We start from the raw sequence: 27,126 nt of genomic DNA, 5'->3' as shown, positions 1-27,126 counted from the left end.
TTTCATTTCCCTGGTGATTTTTTACTAGTATATTTTTAGTTTTTTTAATGTATTTTAATATATTGCATTCTGCTTCAAGTTAATCTTAAGAACTGTCGATGTTTTGAGATTTTGCTTTACTTTCAATAACAAATAGTGTGCAACAGTATCATGGGTATTAACAGGGAACATGTGACTCACGAGAAAGAAGCAAAGGACTTTCTTACTCAAAGCAATAGTGGAAACCGAAGGATCAGCATTCCCATGCCTGGTTCTTTGAGGACTGTTTCCCACAGGGCAAACCGAAAAAGGTCAAGCGGCACTTGCAAACACAGTGAGTTTCGTTACAGGAAGGAAACCGTGAGGTTAGCTTACTCAGATCTTATATACAGCAACGAAGTTCCCCTCTGTTTTGTTCCAGTGGGAAGATGCCATCTCTTACTTCCAAGGCTGTTCCTTATACAAATGTCCTTGAAGGGGTAGTCCAAATTAAATGCAGAAATGTCTCTGCTGACAAGATAGATGGGAATGTGAGGGATCCGTGGGGAATTGCCTCCCAACAATTAATACTGGCTTAATTCTGGTTAAATACAATAATTTCACACTAATAGAACTCTATCCCACCTCCTTTTGTGCTATAATTTTTATATATCTTGCATCTATATGTTTGATCTGAAAAATACAGCATTATAATTATTGCCTTACAGAACCATGTGTCTTTTAAGGAAATTAAAAGAATAAAAGAGGGATATATTTATAAAATAATTTATATTTACCCAGATATTTATCATTTCCAGTACCCTTGATTTCTTCCTATGTATTTGTGTCAACATCTGGTGTAATTTCCTTTCAGCCTGACAGTCTCCTTTACTATACCTGGAATGACAGGTATACTAGCAACAATTTATCACAGCTTTTGTTTATCCAGGAATACCTTTATTTCACTTATTTTGAAGGTTAAAGTGTGTGTGTGGATGGGTGGCAGGGTGTAGGTGTGGGTGTGTATTTTCTGAACATGCTATTATCTAGCTTTTACCTCTAGTTGTTTCGATGAGAACTCAGAAATTAATCTTATTGGTGTTGCCTTCTGCGTGGCGAATTGTTTTTCTATTTGTTCTTTCAAGTCTTTTTCCTTTGTTTTTGGCTATTGACAGCTTGTCTATTCTGTATCTGGGTGTGGATCTCTTTGGCTTTAAACTTCTGTGGCATCATTTTATCAATCAAATTTGGCCAATTGAGTGTCATCATCCTTAATTTTTAATCCTGCCCCCTGTCTCTCTCTCCAAATGTATCTATGTTGGTATGCCTGATACTGTCTTCTGGGTCTCTGAGCTTCTGTTTATTTTTCTTTCATCTTTGTTTCTTTCTGTTCTTCAGATTATGCACATTCTATTGATCCATATTCATGTTCATTGATTTATTATTCTGCCATCTAATACCTGCTATTAAGCATACCTAAATTAAATTTTTTTTTTACTTTTCACACTAGATTTTTATTTGTATATTTATAGAATTTTTATTGTTTATTGATATTAACTTTTTGCTAAAACATTTTCACATTGTTTATAATTCTTTAAGGATCATTTCCTTTGATTCTTTGAATATATAAGGTTTACACTCTTTTATTTATTTGCATGTCTCATTTTTAATTTTTTTAAATGCTTAATTATTTGAGAGAGAGAGAGAGAGAGAGACACACACACACACACACACACACACACACACACACACAGAATCTGAAGCAGGCTCCAGGCTCTGAGCTGTTAACACAGAGCCCGACCCTGGGCTCAAACTCACAGACCACAAGATCATGACCTGAGTCAAAGTCTGAGGCTCAACCGACTGAGGTGCCCCTCTTTACATGTCTCTTACTTCTCTGTTGGAAACTTTACCTTTTACTCAGCATATTGTAGCATTTATGGATTCTGATTTTTTTTTTTAACAGAGAAGAGTTATAGCCATTGCTAATTTTTGTTATTGTGCTTTGCTTTCCTTTATGCTGTAACTTTCCTGGACTTAAATATGGACTCTCTCCTCTGCAGTGTGTGGTCACTGATGCTTCTGCTCAGTTGTTTTTATTCTTATATTTTTAGCCTCAATTCCTAATGGTTGTACCTATGTTTGCTTGTAGGCAACCAATCATTGATGAAACAGTCTGCTCAAGCCTAAAGCCAGTAAGATTTCCTCTCTCTTACAGTAGCTCTGATTGGAAAGTATTTCCAACATCAGGCAGTTTTCAAGTCTTTCCACTCAGGCCTCTCCCATCTCCCATGTGCATATGCGAAGTCTCCTATTCCACTGTCATTTCCTGGAGATCTTGGGCCCATCTGAATCTCCTCCTTATGGACATATAGCTACCCATCAAGCCAGGACTAGGGAAAAGCTTGCCTAACTCTACTTTTGCTCTTAATTTCTAGGATCACTCTGCTAAGAGTTTTGATTGGCTGGGGGACTTCCATGCATTCCAGGCATGATGGTTTTAACCTTAAGCTAAAGAGCTACAGGCTTTCTGTATTTGTTTCCAAGTGAGTTTGCTACTTTTATTAGGAATATTGTTAGGATTGGACTTTCCATTCTGTGAAACAAATTAAGCCTACTTCCTCCTCCAGTGAAACTTCTGGTTTTCACAGTTGGCACTGCTCTGGTAGAGCTATATGCTGACTGAGATGGTGGGGACAGGAGCACCCCCAGCAATAATGACACAGACTCTCACTGTTGTTACCCCAAATTCAATGGTACAGCATAAGAAACTGCTTCTGTTTGTGTTTGTTGTTTGGCCTTTGACCAACTCCCAGAATCTTGAAATAGATATTTGTAACAACTTTGTTCAGATCCCAATTTGCTTGGGGGAGACCATTTTCTGAGCTCTTTGCACCTCTATAACCAGAAGTTCTCCCTATTCTTTTTGATATGGTAAAATGAAACAAAACAAAAACCTTAGCTTAAACTCTTTCAAATAAGTCACTTTTGTAACTTTTCTCAGATATTTCTTGCTTAAAGAGTCATTGTCTCCCATCCTGCCCACTCCTCCCTTTGTGGAGTTTTTAGGATCCTCTAGCAAAATATTCAGTGAACTGCTATCACTGCCCACATCTGACTCGTTTGGATGTTTTCTCCACAACTTCTGTTGCTATGTCTCCTCTAACTGACAGTGAGAGGCCCTGTAAAATTTTCTGTTTGTGTGTTCTCTCTCCGGTTAGTTTCTGTGCCTCCTTTGGGAGTGGCAAGTGGGACCATAGGTGTCCATTCTAATCCTACACTACTGAAGAAGTGCAGGAATCTGAGGAATTCTCTGCTCTCAGGTTTGGACACACAGTGCCACTATGATAACTGAAAGAAGGCTTTAACTAGAATTTGCAGCACTGTCTTCTTTGAAATCATTTCTCCAAACATAGAGTTGTACCATCCACAACTCCCCACTCCAAAAGACTAGACCTTGAAAACAAACAAACAAAAATAAAAAATGCAGGTAGAAATTATAATCTAAGTATTACATCTACCTTGTTCTGACTCCATATCCTCACATACCATCCAGCCCTCTCTCTTCACAGTTCAGAGGATTATATGGTCGGGAGCAAAGATTCAATTTCCTATATCTTTCTGCTTTACAATAATACAGAAGGTTTTTTTTTTTTTTTCAACTTAAAAGCTCAGTATTTACCAGTTCTTCTGTTTATAATCTTTTCTCAAGGCAATGCCATTCTTCTGTCTCAAGGCCTAATTTGAGAGGATCATAAGATACAAGGGAGACACATACCTCAGCTAGTGTGTATCTTCCTGCCACATTTACAACAGCCTTCTCAAACTAGAATAAATCCCTTACAGTCCCTGATGAATAAAAGACATCCAGGACTTGATTGATCATATTTCAAGGTGAGTCCTTGACCAGAGGCACAACCTGGCAATGTGAATATCACCACATACTGGAAAAGTGACAGCCTCTGATATTTGAGAAACACTTAACTTATGAGGGAGATATGTGCCAAGCAAGATTCTAGCCTAGTGGTCTCAATGCTTGCTTCACATTTTAATCAGCCAGGGAAGAGTTAGAATAGAGCAGTGTTCATGGTCCACCTAGAAATCATGATTTAATTGTCTTGGGTTATGAACATTGTTTAATTCTATAATGTAGCACAGCTTGCTTGAGCTTTTCTGGGAGGGGTTAGCAAAAGATTCATTTGGTTTTAGGGATTTACTGCACATACTATCAGAGAGGCACTGGATGACCTAAGGAAAATCTCAGGTAATTGAAAAGTGCCTAGCCTGTAGTCACTGTGTCTAAGGCACTGGTGGTTAAAAAAGTCTCATTTCTCTACTTCCTTTGATAGTCTTTATCTCTCTACTTCCTATTGCTAGCAAATGATTAATCATTGTATTCTTTATGAATAATCATGGTCCCGAGACTAAAACACCCCAGGCTATGATAATATTAATGTTTCAGAACATCAAAACAGAGAGCCTATTCTTGAATATAGTGACCTTCTTGAATTTACCTGCTGAAGTACTTTACAATGTAACCACTTTTTCTTATATGACATGGCCAGCACTTTCATTGCTGAATTTCTACAAGTATTTGTTGTTGAAGAACAAGCTGTCTGAGGCCAGAATGATATATTATTTTTTCTAGGCATGCCATAATGAAATACCACAGACTGAGTAGCTTAGACAATAGAAATGTATTTTCTCACAGTTCTGAAGGCTGGAAGTCCAAAATCAAGGTATCGGCAGGGTTGGCTTCTCCAAAGGCCTCTCTCCTTGACTTGCAGAAGGTCACCTTCTTGATGTGTCCTCACATGGTCTCATCCCTGGTGTCTCTCTGTGTGTCTTAATCTCCTCATTTTATATGGACACCAAGGAGATTGAATTAGGGCCAACCCCAAATGTCTCACTTTACTTTAATCCCCTCTTTAAACACCTTACCTCAGAGAGGCTTGAGACCTGAACATATGAATTTTGAGGGGACAAATTCAGACCATAACAGATGCCGAAGCTGCTGAAAGGACATGGAGAACAAAGCTGAGGTGAGGGCTGTTCTAATCCATGATCTTGTGACAACTACTTAAATTGTATTTCTTCTTGTTTTCTTTACCTATAAAATGGGGGGAAGTGAGCATCAGAATAGTTAAAATTAAAACGTGTTAAAATTATGCTGCACGCTCTGAAGATACAGTTCTCCATGGATTCCTTGGGTTTCTGTGTGGTCTCTCGACTTCTTAGCAAAAGGCATGTTTGAAGAGCAGGTGGAATTGGAGATTAGAGACAGTCTATCCCTCTACTTTAATTTAATTTAATTCCTATATATTTACCATATGTAGGAATTAAAACTGTACTGAAATCACTTGTTCCATTTATGATTTGAGGCAGAAATAAATTAGGAACAAATACTCTGCTTGAAATAAGTGAGAAACAAATGAAATTTCTTGAATTATTTAATAATTAAAATATTTCTTAGAGTACTTTAGAAATGTCTTGATTGTCTTAATAGAATATTTTTACCAAGCTGTAATAAAGTGGATGACTGCAAAATAACCAAAAATCATAATCATCCTTTACACAATTGGTAGAAATGACTTTTGTTACATTTATTTAACAGAACCCTGTAGCTTAGCTCCAATTAATGAGTCTGTTTTGTTTTAAAAGAAAGGGATTGGGACATAGGAAATATTTTGCCTTTAATTTTTCCCCCATTACTAGAACATGTTTAAGTTCCCTGTCTTGAAAGCATGTGCTCCATAGAATCTATGACAAAAACCAGATGCAGTGTAACCCTATGTGGCAGATAGCAGATTAACCCTATGTAATACCAATACTTACAATACCTGCCCTAACTATTGCACACTATAGACTGGGAAGTTGAAGAAAAGTGCGTGGGTCCAGATATCTCTAAACATATGTATAGGATAACAAGTGCATCAGATGGTGTAATTCAAATTTGAATTTTAACATATGGTTGATCCTAAAGTTTTTGGTACCACTCATCTCCAGTCCTGTCCCATGCTTTTATTCCCTTCTCTCAGGGTATTTCACTAACCAACATCAACGCCTCTCCCCCATTTTCAAAGTGTCGTTGGAAAAACAATGAACAGAATAGCTTTTGATTTACTCTATTTTGGCTTCATCCTAGCCATAAAGAGATCTGCACTTTACCCTTCCAGGTGATTCTTATGCACACTGATTTTGAGTCCTAGTTTCCTGGGATTTAAGTCTCTGTGAAACTTTCTCATTATTTTAAAATTCAGGCCTAATAGTTTGTGTTCTTACTTGACTTCTAGTAGACCCTGCTGGACTATGCCAATAGTACTCACATTGACATTGGGCAAGCACTTCCTGTAAGTTATCTCTCCTAACTATCACACCGGTCCTATGGAATGGTATATTCCCATTTCACATATTAGAAAATGAGATGAATAGTTAAATAGCTTGATGCTTCACTGCCAGTTTGTAACTGGAAGAACTTTGATTTGAGAATACCAGAAAGAGGCCAGTAACCCGAAAAACTAGATATTAATTCTACCTAGAGCTAGGTATTTCTGTCTAAAGATTTTATTACACCAGTCACTACCAGGCTGTCTCCGTAATATCTATCTGAAATCATTTGCTTCTTTCTATCTCATGACACCTTTGCTGAAAAAAATGTACTCAGTGTAGCCATTATGTAAACAGACTATTCCCACCATTGAATTTTCTTTTTGATTCTACCTGAATTTTAACATGTTCCCATCAAATCACTAATTTTAAATTGTAAAATTTTCCATCTTCCCTACCAAAACTTTTTGAGACATTGAATTAGATTTTCATGATTTGGTTCTGAGATGAAATTTTTATCATATCATTTTAATAATACAACAGAATGCTCAGTTGCACCTCTATTACTGCCCAAAATTGATGATGGAATCCAAAATTGGAGGCTGAGAAGCATCAAGCAGCAAGGAATTGGAGGCCAGACGTCCACTTCAGCACTTAATAAGGGAGGCTAATTTGGCTCTGCTCCCCTGATTCTAATCCAGCTTCTGAACCCTCCATTTCAAGCCAAGTAAGAGTGTTTCCAGCAAAATTAGTCACAGAGTTTTAGGGTTGCCTTCATTCTCCATTTGAAGGTCTATTCCTTAAACTATCAGCTACATATGCTTATTTAAGCAGGAGCTAGGGAGGGAATTGAAGTGAAAATCTTCGGCAGGAAGAAGACACAAAATGGAGCAGCAGGCATAACCATCACTTGACGTGGCCAGGATGCGTAAGCTTTCTCTAGTATTTATAGTGCATGAAAATAAAATTTGAGGCATGTTGCTGTTATCTCAATCAGGAAGCCTGCCAAGTCTGCTGGCTGCCAAGCGAACAAAAGACTGTAGGATGGTAGCTGAAGGGTTGGAGGAAGGCAAGCCAAAGGAATCACCATCTTTGCATAACTCCTGTCTGTAAGTTTACCCATGCATACAGTGAGATAGCCAGCCTTCACACCGTTGTTACACAGAACGTCAGTGATCACCTAGATGAGTGAGAAAAAAATTTGCAGCCTAGAGAGACACTTGTTCCTTTCTACTCCTCTTTTTCCAATCCCGACCTAGTGAAGGAGAATGGAACTGAAGAGAGAGAAAGAAAGCAGTGAGAAAGCAGAACGTATCCCCTACCCCATGTGGGTTACTAGGGCCAGAGTTGAGCCTGACTTAGGCAGAGAAATGTAGAAAGCATTGAATGAGATAAGAGATTCGACTTTTACACTTGATTAAATTTGGTATTTTCAAACCTGACAAGAACCATAACGTTATAGAATCTGCCCATGACTGGAGGAAGGGACAAAGTCACAGAATGTTTGTGTCTTACTTGGTTCACACTGTTTAACAAATTAGTGAAAACTAAAATACAATCATATTCTTGAGAATAGAGAAAATTTAATTTGAGTTTGCATTTTTTGCCATTATTGTGTGCCAGTAACTCCTTATCTTTTTATTAATCTGGGAATTCTCAAAGTGTGGTGTTCATGTCAGCTGCACTGGCATCACTTAGAAGCTTGTTAGAAATGTAACTTCTCAGGCCCTAACCCAGACCTACTGAATCAATAACTTGGAGGTGGGGCCGGGTGATGTGTCTTTTAACAAGCCTTCCAGATGATTTTAGTACAAACTGAAGTTTAAGAATCACTGGGTATTTTGTTTTCTATTTTGCATGTCTTGAGGGAAAGAGTTACACAGATTTAACTTTAATTGATATTTTGGTGACAATTTTGCAGCTTTGTATATTCATCACTTAATTTTTCTAATATTTGGTTTAACTTAAAATATTTTGGACCTTTTATTACAATATTATATCAATGTTTATTATGGTACAATCTTATTTAATAATTTTATAATTATAAATAAGTTTATAATTTGTATATATTTTTCCAAATGAAAATGTCCCATTTCATAAATTTATATTTGTTATTAGCTAGTGATTATTTAATATAAACTCTTAATGAGCTATCCTACTGAGGAGCTATTCTCTTAAAATTTCCTTAGAATATTATCCCTGGCCTTTAAAAAATGTAAGCATTTCTGTAATTTTAGTAATATGCTTAATTCAGAATGACAAAGTTAAAGTTAATACATTCTCAAAATTTATATCTGGCTCAGTAATCCTTAACAGTTTATAATTGACCCATATTTAGCTAATAAAAGATTTCCTTTGCTTTTGAAATTTCATCATAGCCAGCTTAAAATTAGCTTCTCAAATACGTTTTATGTCTGGTTTAATATCTAAAATGCATTTCTAGCCTTGATTGCGTTTTGTTTTGTTTTGTTTTTACATTCTTTGTCTGTTTTACTATCTAGGAATATCACCATTTTAAGTTAAAAACTGGTAAAGTCCTATTGCCTTTAATAATCATATACTTACCTAATAGTAGAATAAAGAAGAGGTTGTTTTCTATAGCCATCATATTTTTTATAAAAATACAGATACACACACACACACACACACACACACACATCTATTTAAACCATGGTTTGATTCTATTCTACTTTGGAGCTAAAGTAACGGTGCATAAAGATTTGCTTGGTAACTGTTTCTGGGTAAAACAAACTTTTAAAATTCTAATAAAAAACTTCTCAAACTACTGTGTTGTGAAATGTAAAGCATTGCCACATTATATTTTCAAAAGATAGAGAAAAGAGACTAACACGAATGTGCATATTAACACAAAAATGCATTTCTATAAAAAAATAGGTGATCAGTGCAAAAGAAATATTTTGATTTCATGTTAGTATCCATAATATATCTACATGCCCTTAATGTAATAGAGTTTGACTTAACTTTGCTAGAATGGATCAATAACAAAAATAACAATATCACTGTGTTTTGGATGTTTGAAGGATGTCAGGAATCTCTGTAAATGCTAAAAATACAGTATAGTATGCCAAACAAAGGGAAGCTAAGAACATGTGAGGTCTAAAATTTGTGGATTTGGGCCAGCTGAGCACAGCAACAAGTAGTTCATTTTAGCAGTGTGCACAAACACTTCTTTCATAGAGGAACACTCTGTCACTATTCCAGCCCCTCCGGTCTCCCTGAAAAATCCCATACATGACATTTGCATTGACTTCATCAGCTTCAAATCGCACCATCATGAATACTAGCACGTATTTTGTATTCTTTGCATCAATAGCCAGGACAGGAGGCTAATTAGTGTACCACCAATCCTTTAAACACAGAGTTGCCATAAAGAGCAATTCTCTCTCACAAACACCTCAACTTCAAACCTGTCAATTTAGTCAGAGATGGGATTTTTCCCCCTTGCACAAACTGCCCTAAATAGCTACCTATTTACAAAAGTTTTAACTCTTATACTAAAATGTCAAGTAATATTTTAAAAACTGTTCCAGCTTCAAGTCTGAGACTTTAAATTCTAAGTGAACTGAAGCCATTCATTGAAAAATATTATAAATTGATCTGACTGCTATTTAGACTTCAAATTCTGTTATAAATTAAATGAAGTAATTCATTGAAAGATATTATGTAGTAAGACATGGTTAGAGTATTAGTTGTGGGAATGAAACTCAGAGCCTTTATTGCTAGTATCTGATCCCAAAGGTGGTTGTGCTTTGAGCAAATATCACTGGGTTTAGACCTGCCATAGTTCTTAGAAACTCATAAAGTTCCAATAAATAATATCTTGAGCATAAGAGTGAATGACCATGTACATTTCAACAGGATAAGGATGTGAAATTTTTTATTTAAATACTCAATATTGATGATTCTTTAAAAAGATATGATTGAAATAATTTTGAAGTAATGGTAGAACGTTATATATGTATATATAATACCTATGTGTATATATTTGTACATACTTATACAGACATGTATAGACACACACACAAATTTTTCTTTTTTTATAAATTACAAATGAAAATTTGAAAAATACTACTTTCTGTATTTTTATCAATAAAAAAATAAACTAAAATATCTATCATGGAAGTTGAATCCATCTCTCATCTTGAAAGAATAGATACATGCAAAAATTTGTAGAAATTCGTCAAGGGAAGAGAAGACAAAACATTCATATATTTTCTGAAATTGTTTAAAATTCTTCATTTGTAATCATGTAATAATTATGACTGAGAAATCTCTCCAGTTTCCCTTTTTCAGGAATTGTAAATAAGTATTACCACCTATATGTGAGTTAGACTGTGTTACAACGAGGTCAACACTTCTGTGTAGTACAACTTTCAAAGCACATTTATAATTGAAAACCAATGTTAACATTAGTTTTTGAGGAGTTATTTTATACTTGTGATAAGGTTTGGCCCGTCATGCCTTTTTAATATTTGTATATATTCCAAAATGATCACCGCAGTAAGTCTAGTTAACTTCCATCACCACACATAGTTACAATTTTTTCCTTGTGATGTGAATTTTTTTTAAATGTTTATTTATTTTTGAGAGAGACAGAGAGAGAGCACGAGCAGGGGAGGGGCAGAGAGAGAGAGGGAGACAGAGGGCCCGAAGACGACTCTGTGCTGACAGCACAGAGCCTGACGCGGGGCTCGAACTCACGGACCGTGAGATCATGACCTGAGCCGAAGTCAGACGCGTAACCGACTGAGCCACCCAGGCGCCCCTGTGATGTGAATTTTTAAAGCCTACTCCCTTAACAACTTTCAAATATATAATAGAGTAGTTATAACTATAGTCACCATGCTGTGCATTACATTTCCATGACTTATTTCTTTTATAACTGGAAGTTTACACTTTATCTTAGCCAAAATGCTGCAGTGATCATGGGGATACATATATCCATGTTTGAGTTAGTGTTGCCATTTTCTTCAAATGAATGCCCAGATGTGGGATTGCTGGACCATATGGGAGTTCTATTTTTAATTTTTTGAGGAACCTCCATACTGTTTGCTTTCCATAGTGGTTGCACCAATTTACATTCCCACCAACAGTGTAAAAGCCTTGTATACTACCTAGGAACTACAAATTAAATACATTAACTCAATGCATTTAGAATGAATTTTTAAAGTAAAAAAAAAAAAACTTCACATTTTGTCTTGTTTTTCTTTTTATTTTTCAGAAACCATTAACAATGTGGCTTTATTTATTTATTTAAATAAGAGGATCCAACTTTTTTTTTCAGTTTATTTATTTATTTTGAGAGAGAGAGAGCATGAACAGGGGAGGAGAGACAGAGAGAGAGGGAAAGAGACAGGATCCCAAGCCCCATGCTGTCAACGTGGACCCAGTGTAGGCCTGGAACCCACAAACTGTGAGATCATGTCCTGAGCTGAAACCAAGAGTCAGATGCTCAACAGACTGAGCCATCAGGTGCCCCAACAATGTGAATGTGGCTTCTTAAAAAGATTATCTACTGTGGTCTTTATATTAAACTTAAAAAAAAAAAAAAAAATATATATATATATATACCATGTCTTTTTTCAAACCAGAATAATAAGAAGCATATCATTAAAATTTTCTTATTATGGCTATGAAAAACTGAATTAAAAATTGTAAAACCTTATGGAACATCATTCAAGTAATTTTTTTCAGAAATGATAGCATTAAGCTAGCAGAAGAGTAAATTAATGAGTATATTAATTTAGAAATCATTAGCTCATATCTCATTTTAGTTGTATACTAAACAAATCAGAGTATCTGCAACAATTTTAATTATTTTGTTAGATGTGGTCTTAAACTAAACTCCTCTTCTGCCTGTGTTGAAAATAGACTACAGATGATTACATTTCCATAGACTTCAAAACATAAGCTTCTTTTGGTTTGAAATAAGAATGTTAAGGTTGCCAAGTATAAAGTTTATAACTGCTGTTATTTTGGATTATATAGAGTTATGAAAATCCAAATGTTTTACAAAGTTAAAAAGTATTCTTTTTTTTGCTCACTTATAACTCAAAAATCTCTAGTCATTCTGCCAAAACATGCCAAGAAGCCCAGCTCCTTGCCATATGTCTGCATAATCTTATCAAATCACTGCTATTCACGTGCACACTCTCACACACATACAAACAAGGGATGCCAAAAATTAAAAATATATGTATTTTACAGAAGCTTGAATTGAGACCATGACCTCATTTGAACGCAGCATGTGGCCTATTTCTAGGGTTATTTTAAGTCACCATTAACAGGAGTATGTATGTGTATTTTACTTAATACTCCCTGTACTACCTACTATAATTTTAATGTATCCTGATAGTCAAGCATGATTGAAATAATTTAATAATAATTTAGTTTTTTAATTTCATTTACTATGTACAATTTTCTTTGTTTATCAGTTAATAATATAAAACAACATGATAGTGAATGGCATTCCGGAAGCACCAAATAAGCATTAGCTATAATATAATAGTTATTTAATATTTAATAGCATTAACTATTACTAAAACATGTATAAATAGATTCTTAGACAAGGCCCTTAATGTCTTAGGTTCTTAAAATAACTAAATTCTGTTAATAAGTTGTTTATTAGATTTTTTTTCCTTTGTGAAAAGTAGCAGTGCAGCAATTTGTTCCGAGGTCACGATTGTCCAAAGTTCCATATTTCCTGTTTCTAGATACCCATTGATATCTTCCTATAACATCAGTCATCAGTTCCAGGCCCTGTGAGAAAACAGACACAAGGATTGTATTCTCTCTCGAGACATGGACTAAAGAGAATTTCAAATTGGGTGTTCTAGTGTTTAAAGAATACCTACTTCATGCCAAAAAATAATTAAAAACCATTTCTATATGTCTATGTGTTAGGGAAAAAATGTGAGTGGGAAAAAGCAGGAGGAGTGAGCTCCTCTCCTTGTCTTCAATATCACCACATTTTGTTCCAGGATAAGTAAGTCTCAAATGCTTTAGGGTATGAGGTTCTTTCTAAGCTGATCACAGTTTGCCCCTTTATCCTAGTGTTTTAATGATTTTTCCAATCCAAATCACCTCACATCAAGATGTATGTCCTTTCAGATTGGAATTTGCATTTTGCACCTTTACTTTTTTCTATTTCATATCTCTCTATTTATATTCACACTATCTTTTTTTAATTAAAAGAAAATTTTAATGTTTATTTTTGAGACAGAGAGAGAGACAGAGCACAAGCAGGGCAGGAGCAGAGATAGGGAGACACAGAATCCAAAGCAGACTCCAGGCTCTGAGCTGTCAGCACAGAGCCTGACGCAGGGCTCAAACTCACAGACCGCGAGATCATGACCTGAGCTGATGTCGGACGCTCAACCAACTGAGCCACTCAGGCGCCCCTATATTCACACTATTTTATAGCTACTTTAGTTTTTCTTATATTCTTAGTCCTAGCTAAAGACTCAGTGTTTATTTAATAAGTAGACAAATGAGAACATTTTCTTGAGAAATACTGAAAACTATGTGTAATCCACCCAGTGGGAACGGCCATTCAATCCCACTATAGTGAATTTAGACTACTTTAATGGCACTCAGCCTTAGATGAATGTATAATAACTTGGAAGTATTGAAAGAAATCATGTTGGGAGAACTTGCTCCGAATTATATTAAAATATCTGAAGGTAGAGGGGACTTGGCATTAAGAACTATTAATATCTCCCAGGTGATATTCTGATGGGTAGCCATGGTTGAGAACCACAAGCATAGATGACTTTGTATCTACCTATAAGGTTTCATATCACATGTACTTAATTAGGCCAACGCATCAATGAACATCAGGTGTTGTTGATGTTAGCCTATAATGTGGCTTATATGGATTTACTTCCTGAGCACTTTTCCACTGCACAATAATGTGAGAGATTTTTCATGGAGTCCAGACCTATGATTTATAACTTATATCTTATGATTGGATTTAGCATGGTTTTATGATTTGATTGTGTCATTTTATTTATTTTTAAGTATTACTTATTTCTGAGAAAGAGAGAGAGAGAAAAGGAGTACAAGCAGGGGAGGAGCAGAGAGAGAGAGGGAGACACAGAATCTGAAGCAGGCTCCAGGCTCTCAGCTGTCAGCGCAGAGCCCAAGGTGGGACTTGAACTCATGAACTGCAAGATCATGACCTGAGCTGAAGTTGGACACTTAACTGACTGAGCCACCCAGGCACCCCTTGATGGTGTCATTTTAATCCCTTCTACAAAATCTTTTGGAGATGCTTTGTTAGACTTCTTTTGAACAAATCACTTTGTGTTTTTCCCTTGACACAGTCTATACCTATTAATAGATTGTTCTAATTCAATTTCCTGTTAAAAAACAAAATTCAGGCAAGTAAATTTGAATATCTAATTGGCTTTATTAAAGGATTCATGAAGTGTGCACCATCCCATCTGGCAAGTAGAGGGAAGCTCAGAGTGGTACAAATGGAAGGTTTTTATAGGAAGGAAGGTGGGGCATCCTTTGTTAGTAGAAGAAAAGGATGATTCCTGGCAAGGTTGCTTTTCGTTAAGGGGGAAAATGGGCTCTTACCCAGCAGATGACCTCATCTTCCTTTGGGGGATGGAGAGGGCCCACATGGCAGACTACTCCACTGGCATCAATTGAGACAATTCCTGACTGACCAGTTATAACTACATTTCTGGGGGAGGTTGAAACTTCAGATGGATTGTATATTAAACCTCAGTCTGGGGACTCAGCATAAGTGGTGCCATTTTTGGCTGTTGTTTTCTGTTTAACATTCCTCATTTGGATTGATTAAAAATCAGGTTCCCTGTAATTTTCCCTGGACCTTTGCACATGAAATAAACATGTTTGTTTTCCATCTGTAAGTCCATTGAGTGTTTGAAGATGGTTATTATATTTATTTTTCCAAACTATACTTTTATACTTCTCTTATGATATGTTACCTGGCTTTTGTATTACTCTGTAACAATTCTATTTAAAGTGTAGTACTGTGCAAATATTTAATACTGTAGATGCATAGTGAACTAGCAAACGTTAAAATAAAATCATATATTTTTGAGACGAACATTTTTTCTTGGTAAACCAAAGTTACCCCTGCTTCCCTTTCTAGCCTGTATTTTTGTTGTAGGGTTTTATACAGATGTTACTTTTATCATGGCTTAATTTTAGTTTGTTTTATTTCATAATTCCCATCAGATATTTTTAAAGTCCAGTTGTTGTAATCTAACGGAAAAAGGATTTCTTGAGAAAGCTGGAGGCAGAGATGTTTTTCAGAGGCATTTGGGCAGTAACGATGAGTTCTCCTTCTGGAATGGTATGGCCTTGCTGATACAGAGTTTGTTTGGTTCAAGACCTCCATATGTTTCCTTAAAAGCAGCACATTGATTAACAATTTAAGAGTTTCCAAATGTCAGCTGAAGTTCCACATGTAAAAGGTCAGAATCATGAAATAAATTGACTTTTTGGAAACTGGTAAGACCCTACCTGCCCTACCACAGACTCTGGCTACATCTGTTTTGGCATAGTGGAAAATTTATTTTCATTATGATTTTATATCCTTGGATAACCAAATTGGGGATGCAGTCTGTGTAGAGTGTTTATCTGTGTGTGTATAAACATGTATAATTGCATACTTGTCTTTTATTTTGTTTGGGTAGGTAGATATTCCTTTTCTCCTTATTCTGCTTATCTGAAAAGCAACACTTGTCAGGTGTTGATTATTTCTTTTTGCTCTGGCTAATCTGTGTCATCAACAACCAAAATGACTTTATCAAAGACATTAATAACAATGCTGAGCAGAAAAGGGCTGATGATAGGACTTTGTAAAATACCACTGAAGACAGCTCCCAATACCTCTTATCTTCAGTTTGAAAACAATCTGTTATGCAACATTCCTCGGACATATTTTCCAAATAGTTATATTGCCCTCCACCATGTGAAGTCACAAGGAGAAGGCATCAGCTATAAACCAGAAAAAGGGCCCTCACCAAATAATGCAACCATGTTGGTGCCCTGATCTTGGACTTTAGGCCTCCAGAACTATGAGGAATAAATCTGTTGCCTGTAAGCCAATAAAAAAGTGTTTAAAATTTGTATCACTAACAATCCTACTGGCTTCATATAACAGAGGTTTATTTCTCACTACTGTTTTGTGTCCTCTACTATAGGTTCTATTCTGTTTCTTATTATTCCAAAACTCAGGCTAAAGGAACAGGGGGTTGCTTAGGGTATACTGGTTTTGTGGCTCTTAAAACTTCTGGTTGAATATGATATGTCATTTCTTCCTACATTTTGTTGGCCAGAGATAACCGTATGGCCCATTAGCTCTGATACAAAAGGGAGAAGTGGGTATATTCATCTAACAGGGAGAACACGGAAGGGATCGATGAAACCTTATAGATGGACCCTGTAGATATTGGTAAAAAATAGTACAATCTACTACAGAGTTCTTTATGGTCAAGAAAGAACCTTTCTTATGGCTGTATTTCCAGAACCAACAATAGTGCCTAGAACATAATAAGATCTGGATGCTTGTTTGTTTAATGAATGAAAGGATTGATTAATGGCTGCATGAATGATTGAATGATTAATTTTGAGGTACTGAGTACAAATGCCACTAAATACCAAGCTAAGGCATTTAATATTTTAACTGTTAAAAGAATAAGACATCATTAAAAGCCTTGGATCAAAAATATAATTTGAATAAAGGATAGCTAGAAATTTCTAGTGAAACTCTGGAGCAAAATACAGCCAGAAGACCATCCACCCAAGAGCCCTCAGAGAGATTGTTAAACATGCAGATACTTAAGCTAGATCTTCTGAATCAGATTCTGCAGAAGGACCTAGAAAATTGCAATTTTTTTGATGGACATATTTCATGATTTTAAAGTACCCTCAAGTTCGAGCATTTCTCACTGATGCATATAAGAAGATCAAAGAACTATTGGAGTTCAGAGAATTTGTGGAGAAGCAGGTTCTGGAGAAGAGGACAAAACCAAAACTCATCAGACAGATGAAGCTGTTGATGAGATACGATTATCTGTTAATCCTGTCTTTAGATGTACTTTTTTCTTCCTCCATCTTTTGTTAATATTTCTATCTTTTTCATCTTAAAAATGACAAGACTATTCTTAGATGAAGTTAGCGATTACTCAGAGAACATTCTTCTGACTTCTGTTTCAAATTCTAACCTAATTGCTGGATTGTCCCCTGGAGGAAGGGGACAGAGGTGATGGTACAATGATGAGGTAGCAGGAAGAGGTAGAATGGGATAAGAGGTATGAGAACTACACCAGAAATTAAAGGATAAAAAAATTACAGGCATTTGGCAGGATGTCTGAGCTGAGTTCTCAAACTTATTTTCAGATGTGCAATAAAGTGTTACTTTTCCTTTCTCAGAAAAATAGAAGCATTTGGGACACATTAAGCAATCAAAAAAATGTTATCTATTTCAAATATATATTTTAGTTTCCTTATGGAACTCAATTATTTTCACATAAATATTCAGTCTTTTAGATTTTAATCTCTTGCCTATCGGTATCTATTTATTAAATATATTATGAATTAATATACAGAATTTTGCATCCTCATAAATTTTTGAATAATGTATTGTTTTAGTATCTTGCTTTTTTAGACACAAATTAATACAAATATTTAATATAAATTATGTAAATTAACAATTATTTTTAAAAATCTAGAGCCATTCCTAATGTAATTTCTAGAATTTCTTCAAACATCCTCTAATTTCATCATCCCTATGATTGTTATTGATAAGATGTTATCCATATTATAGGGTAGTATAATTGTTCAATACTTTCCCACTTTTTTTAAACAGTCTTGTTATAATATATTGATTAAGAAGACAGTGGCATCAGACTGCTTGTGGTTGAATTCTAGTTCTCCAAGTTAACCACAACAAACCTCTGTTTATTCATCTATAAGATAGATATAAAATAAAATATGACCTATGTCAGAGAATTATGACAGCTGGATAACAGAATATGTTCAAAGGCATAATACATGATACAGTAAGCCTTCAATTACGATTAACTATTATTATTAGATATTGGTGTAATACTTATAAATTATATGGAAAATATCTACTTACATATTTCATAGTACAAAGTTTAATTTCATTAATATCAATACCTATTCTAATATTACTCTGTTGATGAATCTGACAGTTTTTAGATTTTTGATATGAGTAGTATTATTCTAGAGAGCATGCATGGGGGCTTAACCTTCTGAGTCCTCGTATTTTCACAAAGTTTATTTTGTTTTCTCATTTTTAAAGTTCATTTGGTTTGGATGCAGAATCCTAAATTCCAAATCAGTTTCTCTTCCATCAGTGTTATATTGTTTGAATTACTATGGCTATGTTTAATACCAAGTGTCTGATAAAATAGGCTCTTATGAATTAAGATTATTTTTCAAATTTTCTTAAAACATTTTCTATGTAATCCAGTTTTGGTAATGAGAAAGTCAGCATTACTTATATTCTCATTCCTTTGTAGGCAATTTGTCTTACTTCTAAAAGTTTTCCGTAGTCTCTATTTTTCCTTATAGTTCAAAATTTTTGCCGTGATATGTATCTTGTGGGTCATTTTTCATTCTTACTACTTAGGACTTGACAGGCCTTATACATATACAGACTTATGTATTTCTTCAGTCTGGGAAATTTTCTTCTAATATTCCAGATTTACTTTAAGGGTCTTTAGTCCTAATATAATTACTGCTGTAGTTATATAAGTATACACATTAAAATTATCTTCAACTTTTATATACTTGATTCTGTATACTTTTTATGACTAACATGTAAAAAAATAATTTTCAGAATTCAGAAAATCTTGATTTTATCCAAGTACAAATGTGTCTGGAATCTAAGAAATTCATTTATGAAAGCACAAGCAGTGTGGTAAAATCGATACAAAGAATATTTTTCAAAAGACTTTATTTTTTGAGTAGTTTAACATTTACAGAAAAATTGAGCAGAAAGTGGAGATTGACCATATATACCACCCACCTTTCCTCTAGTTTCCACTGTTATTAACATCATACATTACTGAGGTACATTTGAAGATTGATGAGCCAATATTGATCCATTATTAACTCAAATCCCTATTTACCATTAGGGTTTATTCTGTGCTGAACATTCTGTTGGTTTTGACAAGTGTATCAGGACATTTATTCACCATTAAAACGTTATACAGAATAGTTTCACTGTTCCAAACACTACTGTGCTCCACCTATTCATCCCTGCCTTTCCCTCCAACCTTTGGCAAATGCTGATTTTTTTTTTTTTACTGTGTCCATAGTTTTGTCTTTTCCAGAATGTCATGTAGTTAGAATCCTACAGTATGTAGATATTTCATATTTGGCATCTTTCCCTTAGCGATATGCATTTAAGATCCCTCATGTCTTTTTGTGGCTTGATAGCAATTTGTGTTTCTAGTGCTGAGTCATACTCCATTGTATAGATGTACCACAGTTTACTTATCTAGTCACCTAATGAAAAATATCTTAGTTGCTTCCAAGTTTTGGCAATGATGAATAAAACCACCATGGGCAGGTTTTATGTGGACATAATATTTCACCTCATTTGGGTAAATACTAAAGGGTACAATTGTCATATTACATAATAAGAGTATATTTAGATCTGTAAAAATCTGCCAAAATTGTTTTCTAATAGTTGTACCATTTTACGCTCACCAGAAATGAATGAGCATTCCTGTCACCTCCTATCATTGCCAGCATTTGGTATTATTCTTGTTTTGAATTTTAGCCTCTCTAGTAGGTACGTGGTGATATCTCATTGTTGTCTTAATATGCTATTCCCTAGGGATATATGATATTTAGTATCTTTTCATGTGCTTATTTGCCATCTATATATTTTCCTTGAGGAGTAGTCTGTTCAGATATTTTTTCCCAGTTTTTATTGGATCACTTATTTTCTTATTTACTTTTTAAAAAAAATTTTTTTAGTGTTTCTTATTTTTGAGAGAGAGACAGAGTGTGAGCAGGGGAAGGGCAGAGAGAGAGGCAGACACAGAATCTGAAGCCAGCTCCAGACTCTGAGCTGTCAGCACAGAGCCTGATGCGGGGCTAGAACTCATAAACTGTGAGATCATGACCTGAGCCGAAGTCAGACGCTTAACTGACTGAGTCACCCAGGTGCCCCATATTTTCTTATTTACTTTTAAGGTTTCTTTATATTTCTGGAAACCAGTCTTTTATCCAATAGGTGTTTTGCAAATATTTTCTCCTAGTATGTGGTTGCCCTTTCATTATCTTAATGGGATATTTTACAGATTAGAAGTTTTTAATTTTAATGAAGTTCCAATTTATCATTCTTTTTTCTTTCATGGATTGTGCTTTTGGTATTATATTCACAAAGTCATTGACAAACCCAAGGTCACCTTGATTTTCTCCTATGATATATTATAGGAGTTTTATAATAGTGTTTTAAGTTTATGTCTGTGATATGTTTTGAGTTGATTTTCATGAAAAGTATAAGGTCTATTCTAGACTCATCTTTTTAGGCATGTGGGTGTCTAGTTGTTCCAGCACCATTTATTGAAAAGATGCCCGATCCTTTTGCCATTGAATTGTGTTGCTCTCTTGTCAAAGTACAGTCACAGCTATACTTGTTGCAGAGATGGGAACATTTTAAGAATTGATTATAAGAATTAAGAAATAAATAGTAAAAATCACCAGCTTATATACAAACTTATGTTCAGAATTTTATGTTTACAATATTTATGTTCTAGAAGGAAATATAACCATGACTTTGAGTTATTCTGGTCAGAAGTTATTTGCATCTCAACTAAATAAAAAATCCACAGTTTAGCATGTAACTATAGAGTCTGGGTCAGAATCAGTAGTAAATAGATCTCAAACAAAGCACATCCCATAGGGATCTGAACTCAAATGTCACATCTTCAGGGATGTTTTTCCAGACTATGCTACTTTAAGTAGTCTCTTCCCCAAGAACATTTTGTCAGATGATGTGTTTATTTCCTTCTTTGTATTCCTAGCCCCTGAGACCTTTAGTGGCAAATAGTAAGTGTAAAAGACATAGAATCTCCTATTTTTCTAGCTCCGTTACATTTCAGTTGACTTTGTGATTTGTGACTAGAAGTAACAAATCACTTCCATGCATAGTCTTAGGAAAGCCCATGTGAGACCTTCCACTTATACCATATCCCACTGGGAAATGCAAGAAGACCTTATTCAGAGGTGGAGGAGGAATGATAAGATCTGAGCAGCCTAGATGACTGATTAGCCACGTGGATGGCCAGAAACAGTGTCATCTAAACAGATATCTGAGCCTACAAGCAGATGGAGGGCAGCAAGAAATAAACCTTTGTGTGTACAGAATTTGGTGTTGCTTGTTAGCTCAATAAAACCTAAGTTGTCCTAATTAATACAAGTATGTGCATCGATATACTGTATATATGTATTTTAGATGAATGGTAAAGGAAAATGAAGAAATGTGTGTTTACTACAATGAGAACAGTCATAAAGGCAGAAAAATAATTTCATTGTAGAAAACAAGTGAATTTATTGGGTCATGTCAACATTCCAGAGAATTATGGGAGATCTCAGTCTAATTGTGTACATGTGCTTCATATGTCTGTGTGACCCATGTACTGAGTATTCTCTTAATTAACTAAAGTAAAATCCAAATTGAAATGAGTAATGTGACTGTCTCTGAGTTACTCTAAAATTTCCAGGCAGAAGAGCCTACAGAGAAATCATGAGAGTAAGAAGCAAACATCATAGATCTATCCAAGAGCCAATAAGATCAATCCTCACTTTCTATTTTTATGGTTAATCTTCTCAAGTTCAAATTTTGGTCTTCATTTGTGTCTTTGCTTATTTAATTTTTTTCTCTATTTTTGTTATTTTCTGTTCTCCATTGTCCTTTAGAACACTGAGAATTCACAAACTGCATTTGTCTCATGTCTCACTGGCTGGTTTTCTAACAGGTTCTGCCAACAGGATTCATTGCTGATAGATCAGAAGGGAGGAGAGAAAGAGGAGCTTCCTGATTCTAGTACAGCAGTTACAGTGGTCCCCTGTTTTCACTTCCCATGGTTTCTGTTACCTGTGGTCAGCTGGGATCTGGAAGCAGATGATCCTCCTTCTGATGTACCCTCAGGAGGTCAGCAGTAGCCTAATGCTATGTCACAATGCCTACATCACCTATCTCACTTCATCTTATCACAAGGCATTTAATCATTTCACATCATCATAACAAGAAGGGTGAGTACAGGACAATAAGATATTTTAAGAGATAAAGAGATCACATGTATATAACTTTTATTACGGTATACTGTTATAATTGTTCTATTTTTATTATTGTTGTTAATCTCTTCCTATGCTTAATTCATAGATTAAACTTTATCATAGGTATGTATGTATAGGAAAAAACATAGTACATATAGGGTTTGGTACTGTCCATGGTTTCAGGTATCCACTGAAGGTTCTTGGGATGTATCCTTCATGGATAAGGTGGGGGTGACTACTGTATTGGCATTTGCTAGCATTACTTAGAGCAGTGGTAGCAGTGAGATATTGTACTTGAACACATTTTGATTGTGTCAATGCCACTCATCTTATTAGTGTGTCCAGAACTACTACGATAGCCTCTTCTAGTGTGCAGTAGCTGATGTAGGCTGGTGCCCTCCAGTTGAGAGACATTACTAACAACTTCTATTTCTTAGTATTATCTCTTCCAATTTATTCCTTCAGCCCCTGTCATCTTTCTTTTTTTTTTAAATAATTTCTTTTTTTTAATGTTTTTTATTTATTTTTTGAGACAGAGAGAGACAGAGCATGAGTGGGGAAGGGGCAGAGAGAGAGAGGGAGACACAGAATCCAAAGCAGGCTCCAGGCTCTGAGCTATCAGCACAGAGCCCGACGTGGGGCTCGAACTCACAGACTGTGAGATAGTGACCTGAGCTGAAGTCGGACGCTTAACTGACTGAGCCATCCAGGCGCCCCTGTCATCTTTCTTTTGATCATTCAGTCCTCCACCACCTGTATAACCATTTAGCCACTTTGAACAACATGGATTAATTTCTGTTTCCCTGAGTTCATAGTGACAATATACTTGATGTATTACAGGAAGGCAATGATGAGTGAATTAGCAATTTGCATAAAACTAATGAATGAATGTGATATAATGTATAGAAAATGGACATATTTTTATATTTTATATGCAGATTCCTTTAATAATCTGAAGTCTCTTGAGCAATCATTGAAAATTAAAGTCAGCAATCACAGGCATGAAGATTGAAACGGTTGTCTAAAGTTTTATGCCCTGAAATTCATGTACTTTACTCTGTTGGATATATCTTGGCATTTTTTTTACACACTATTCTAATAAGCTCTTTCATTTTTTTTTGTTCAGCCCAGAGAAAACTACTTTAGAACAACAATTTTATATGGGGGTGTTAGAATGACTCCTAAAAGCATAGTGATCAAAACCAAGATTAATACCTGACAGCTTAACCATAGAGGAAAAGAAATACTCAAAAAATAAAACATAGAAACTGTTCAAATGTTATCATACAGAATAAAATGTATGGACACATTCATTTACAGTTTTCAAAATGTCCCCAAATGTCTAAAATAATAAATTTTCCTATGATATTTAGCCATTAATAAGTTATTTTAGCTTTTAAATTTTAAAATACCAGGAGCATACAACTGAGTAAGTAAAATTACACAACAAATATAACATGTTTTAATTAGGTAAGACAAGTGCAAAGGGCTTTGATACCTAAATAAGAAATTCCTTATATGCATAAAGTTCATGAGAAGTTTCAATTTATGTTGATCTACCCAGCATAATTTTTAATGGTGCCTTCTTTTACACTTATAATTATTGTGGTTTGTGCAATAAGGCATGGTTATCCTTTCTACTGGGAATATACTTGTCATTATTGTAAATTATGTATTTGGTTAATATCCAAAGCTAACAGAATTTCTGACACAGTGGTAGTAGCGAAGATTCTTGGTTGTCCTGAATATCCATACTCCCATTTTTCCAAAATTACACATTCCAATTCAGAATACACATGATTTTTTTTCTTTTCCTCTCCCCCACCCCCCAAGGACTCCAGTGTGACTGTGTGGATAAGTTCAGATCAGATGGAATATGGATAGAAATGTAACCTGGAAGCTTCCAGAAATTTTCCTTAAGAGAGCTGTCAGATACATTTTGACCTTTTCATCTCCTCCCTCCTGTCAGTTCTTGGGATGCATACATTCTGTTTTGGAACATGAGATTGGGTGGGGGGTGGCAAACCCATTCAGAACATGACAAAGTTCTGAACAGGATAGTCCTTGGTTCCTTGGGAAGTTCATAGACTAAGCACAATAACTGGTTTGGGACCACTTACATCTAGAGTGTGTTTATACAAGATAGAAATAAACATATAAGGCACTTATTGGCAGCCAAATGTAGTCTTTACTGAGCTAGTAGATCTTTAATAAATGTCCAAAGGGTGAATCAATTACTGAATCAAGATCAAGCTAACATTCAATCAAACTTAGAGGCAATCTTTTATTTAAAATGATTTTAGCTTCAAGGTGCAGAAAGTCCAATTCAAATTGCTTCTAACAATATTAATATATATTTAATCACATCAGAGAAATCCTACAGTGAGCATAGGATTCAGGGTCTGATGATTTAATGGCATATAGTAACACAATTTATGCATACCCTTTCCATGGTCCCACTCAGTCATTCTTTGACAGTCATGGTAGATTTAGAATGATTGCTGGAAGCAATAGCAATTTTATTCAGCAGCAAAGGGATGGATGTTGCCGAGATTTTATAAGTGGAAAACTTTTCTGGGAAGTCAGTGGTAAACTCTTGTTGGCTTCTATTGTATTCATTCCTTTCACCGTGAGAATACTGTATGTTGATTGATCTAGGCTGGGGTTTCTGGTGCAATAATGGCAAGAGGATGAGATACTTATTAGAGTCTTAGATTATTGGTAACCCATCCAACACATATATTAAAGTGGGGGGTGGGGGTGGTATAGGTGGATAGTTGGGAAAGGAATGATAGTCTCTGGAATTCAATGACAATATCTTCTATTGTCTAGCACTTTTGCCACCTGACACCGATATTTCCTTTTCATCTATACTTTCAACTGAATTTCCTGTCTAGGATCTCAATGTACTATACATCCCTCTTCATCAGATACAGATATCTTTCTTCATGACCAGGTATGTACATATAGCATATCCATCCCCAATGTGTGTATATAAATATAGGGAAAAAATTGAAAAATACTAGAGTGAAGAATCTCATTTGTAAAACTTTGAATAGAAAAGACCATCAACTTTTCATTTGTTCACATAGCACATCATATTGGAAAAAAAAAAGTAAGAACTCTTTGAGCTGGTTGTAGAGTCCTCATGTGTACTGTTTCCCATGACTTCACCTGAGACTGATGCATATTACAGTTTTATATTAAATTTTTAGCCTTAAATTTTAAGTTATACTAAAAACTGTCATCTGCCAATAAACTAAAAGAAAGTCTAGGTAAAAACAGCAAAGTATTATACTACTGAATTACTTTAGCATTATTATTGATACCACAGTACTAATAAGGAAAACAAAAAATTTTAAAAAAATTGTCTAAAATACTTAGCTAAAAGAACATTATATTATCTGTGTAAATTTTTACCTTTGCAAGTTAGAAAATGATCTCATTTTGTTATGCAATTACAGAGGAGTTATGTTTAATGGCAGTGAATATAGAAAAATATATTTGGGCAGTTTGCTTATATATTTTTCCTTAGGTTTGTTTTACAAGTAATCATTGATGCATTGTCTAAATTATTAGGAATTGAAATTTAGGAGCTCATCACCATCCATTTAACATTTTTGTAGAAAGGAGTATTCAAGAAAGTGAAAATAGATTTTTCTTTAAAGATTTTTTTTTAAATAAATTTCACTTCAAGACTACTTTCCTCTAAATATTCCCAGGGCTACAATGATCACTAGTACAGAGATTTCAAATCATTTGAACTACAAAGTTATACCTGGCAAGTTGGTCTTATTTTCACCTTTTTATTTCTTTCTTTTGAGTATTTGGCAGGACTAATCATGTTGATTGATGTGTGGTAAAAAGGACTGCTGGGAAAACTGCTTCCAAGCAATGTGCCGCTGATGAAAATGGTGCAATTTAAGATTTTTAAATAAAGGTGGAATAATTTCAGTATTAGGAAGTGCATGGATTTCAGTGGGAATTGGAATAAGACTTCTCTTTGGACTGATATCAGTTAATAGCTATGCTAAATTGCAAATGCCATTAGCATTTGCTGTCAAAAGAAAAATTGAGACTTAAAAATACCTAGAAAAGTTTTCTTTACAGTTTATTGTTATGTGATAAACCAATCTGGGCAAATTGTATAAGTGTTTATCAGTGGTTACCAGGTGAATTGTACATTTCCCTTACTTTGATATATGGATGTCACTCTTTTCAATTTTATTGGTTAAATTATAATATGATAAGGACAGATAAGGCATATTTTTCAATCACATATTTCCTATTTAAAATTATTCCTAGTTATTATTAAAAATGTTATAATAAAATGTACCTCTTAAAATACAAGAGGTTTGAAAAAGGGGGTAAAGAAAATACTGCTAAAATCATGAGGACTTCAGTGTCCTGTCAGAGAATACCATCTGAATTCCACAGGGAACATGCACCAAATCCATGAGGAGAGGAGCATATCTGGTTTGTCCATGTCAGGGTCACCAGTAGCTAGCACTGTGC

General features: G+C 34.9%; 2 long non-coding RNA genes across 2 annotated transcripts in view; one reads left to right on the top strand and one right to left on the bottom strand.

The window, feature by feature from the left end:
- Positions 1-12,910: 12,910 nt before the first annotated feature.
- LOC122231045 lies at positions 12,911-22,565 on the bottom strand. Its single transcript, XR_006208156.1, has 2 exons — positions 22,430-22,565; positions 12,911-13,065 (listed from the first exon to the last, which is right to left on the bottom strand). It is a non-coding gene; the product is annotated as an uncharacterized LOC122231045 (long non-coding RNA).
- Positions 22,566-25,448: 2,883 nt separating this feature from the next.
- LOC122231040 overlaps positions 25,449-27,126 on the top strand; it is a 63,962-nt gene continuing 62,284 nt past the window's right edge. The window contains exon 1 of the long non-coding RNA XR_006208152.1: positions 25,449-25,567. This is a non-coding gene — a long non-coding RNA (uncharacterized LOC122231040). The remainder of the gene's footprint in view (positions 25,568-27,126) is intronic.

The sequence above is a fragment of the Panthera tigris genome, chromosome A1, assembly GCF_018350195.1.
Source record: "Panthera tigris isolate Pti1 chromosome A1, P.tigris_Pti1_mat1.1, whole genome shotgun sequence".
In the NCBI taxonomy this organism is placed as follows: Eukaryota; Metazoa; Chordata; class Mammalia; order Carnivora; family Felidae; genus Panthera; species Panthera tigris.
Note: the sequence above shows the minus strand (reverse complement) of the source record. Positions and strands in the feature narration are given on the sequence as shown.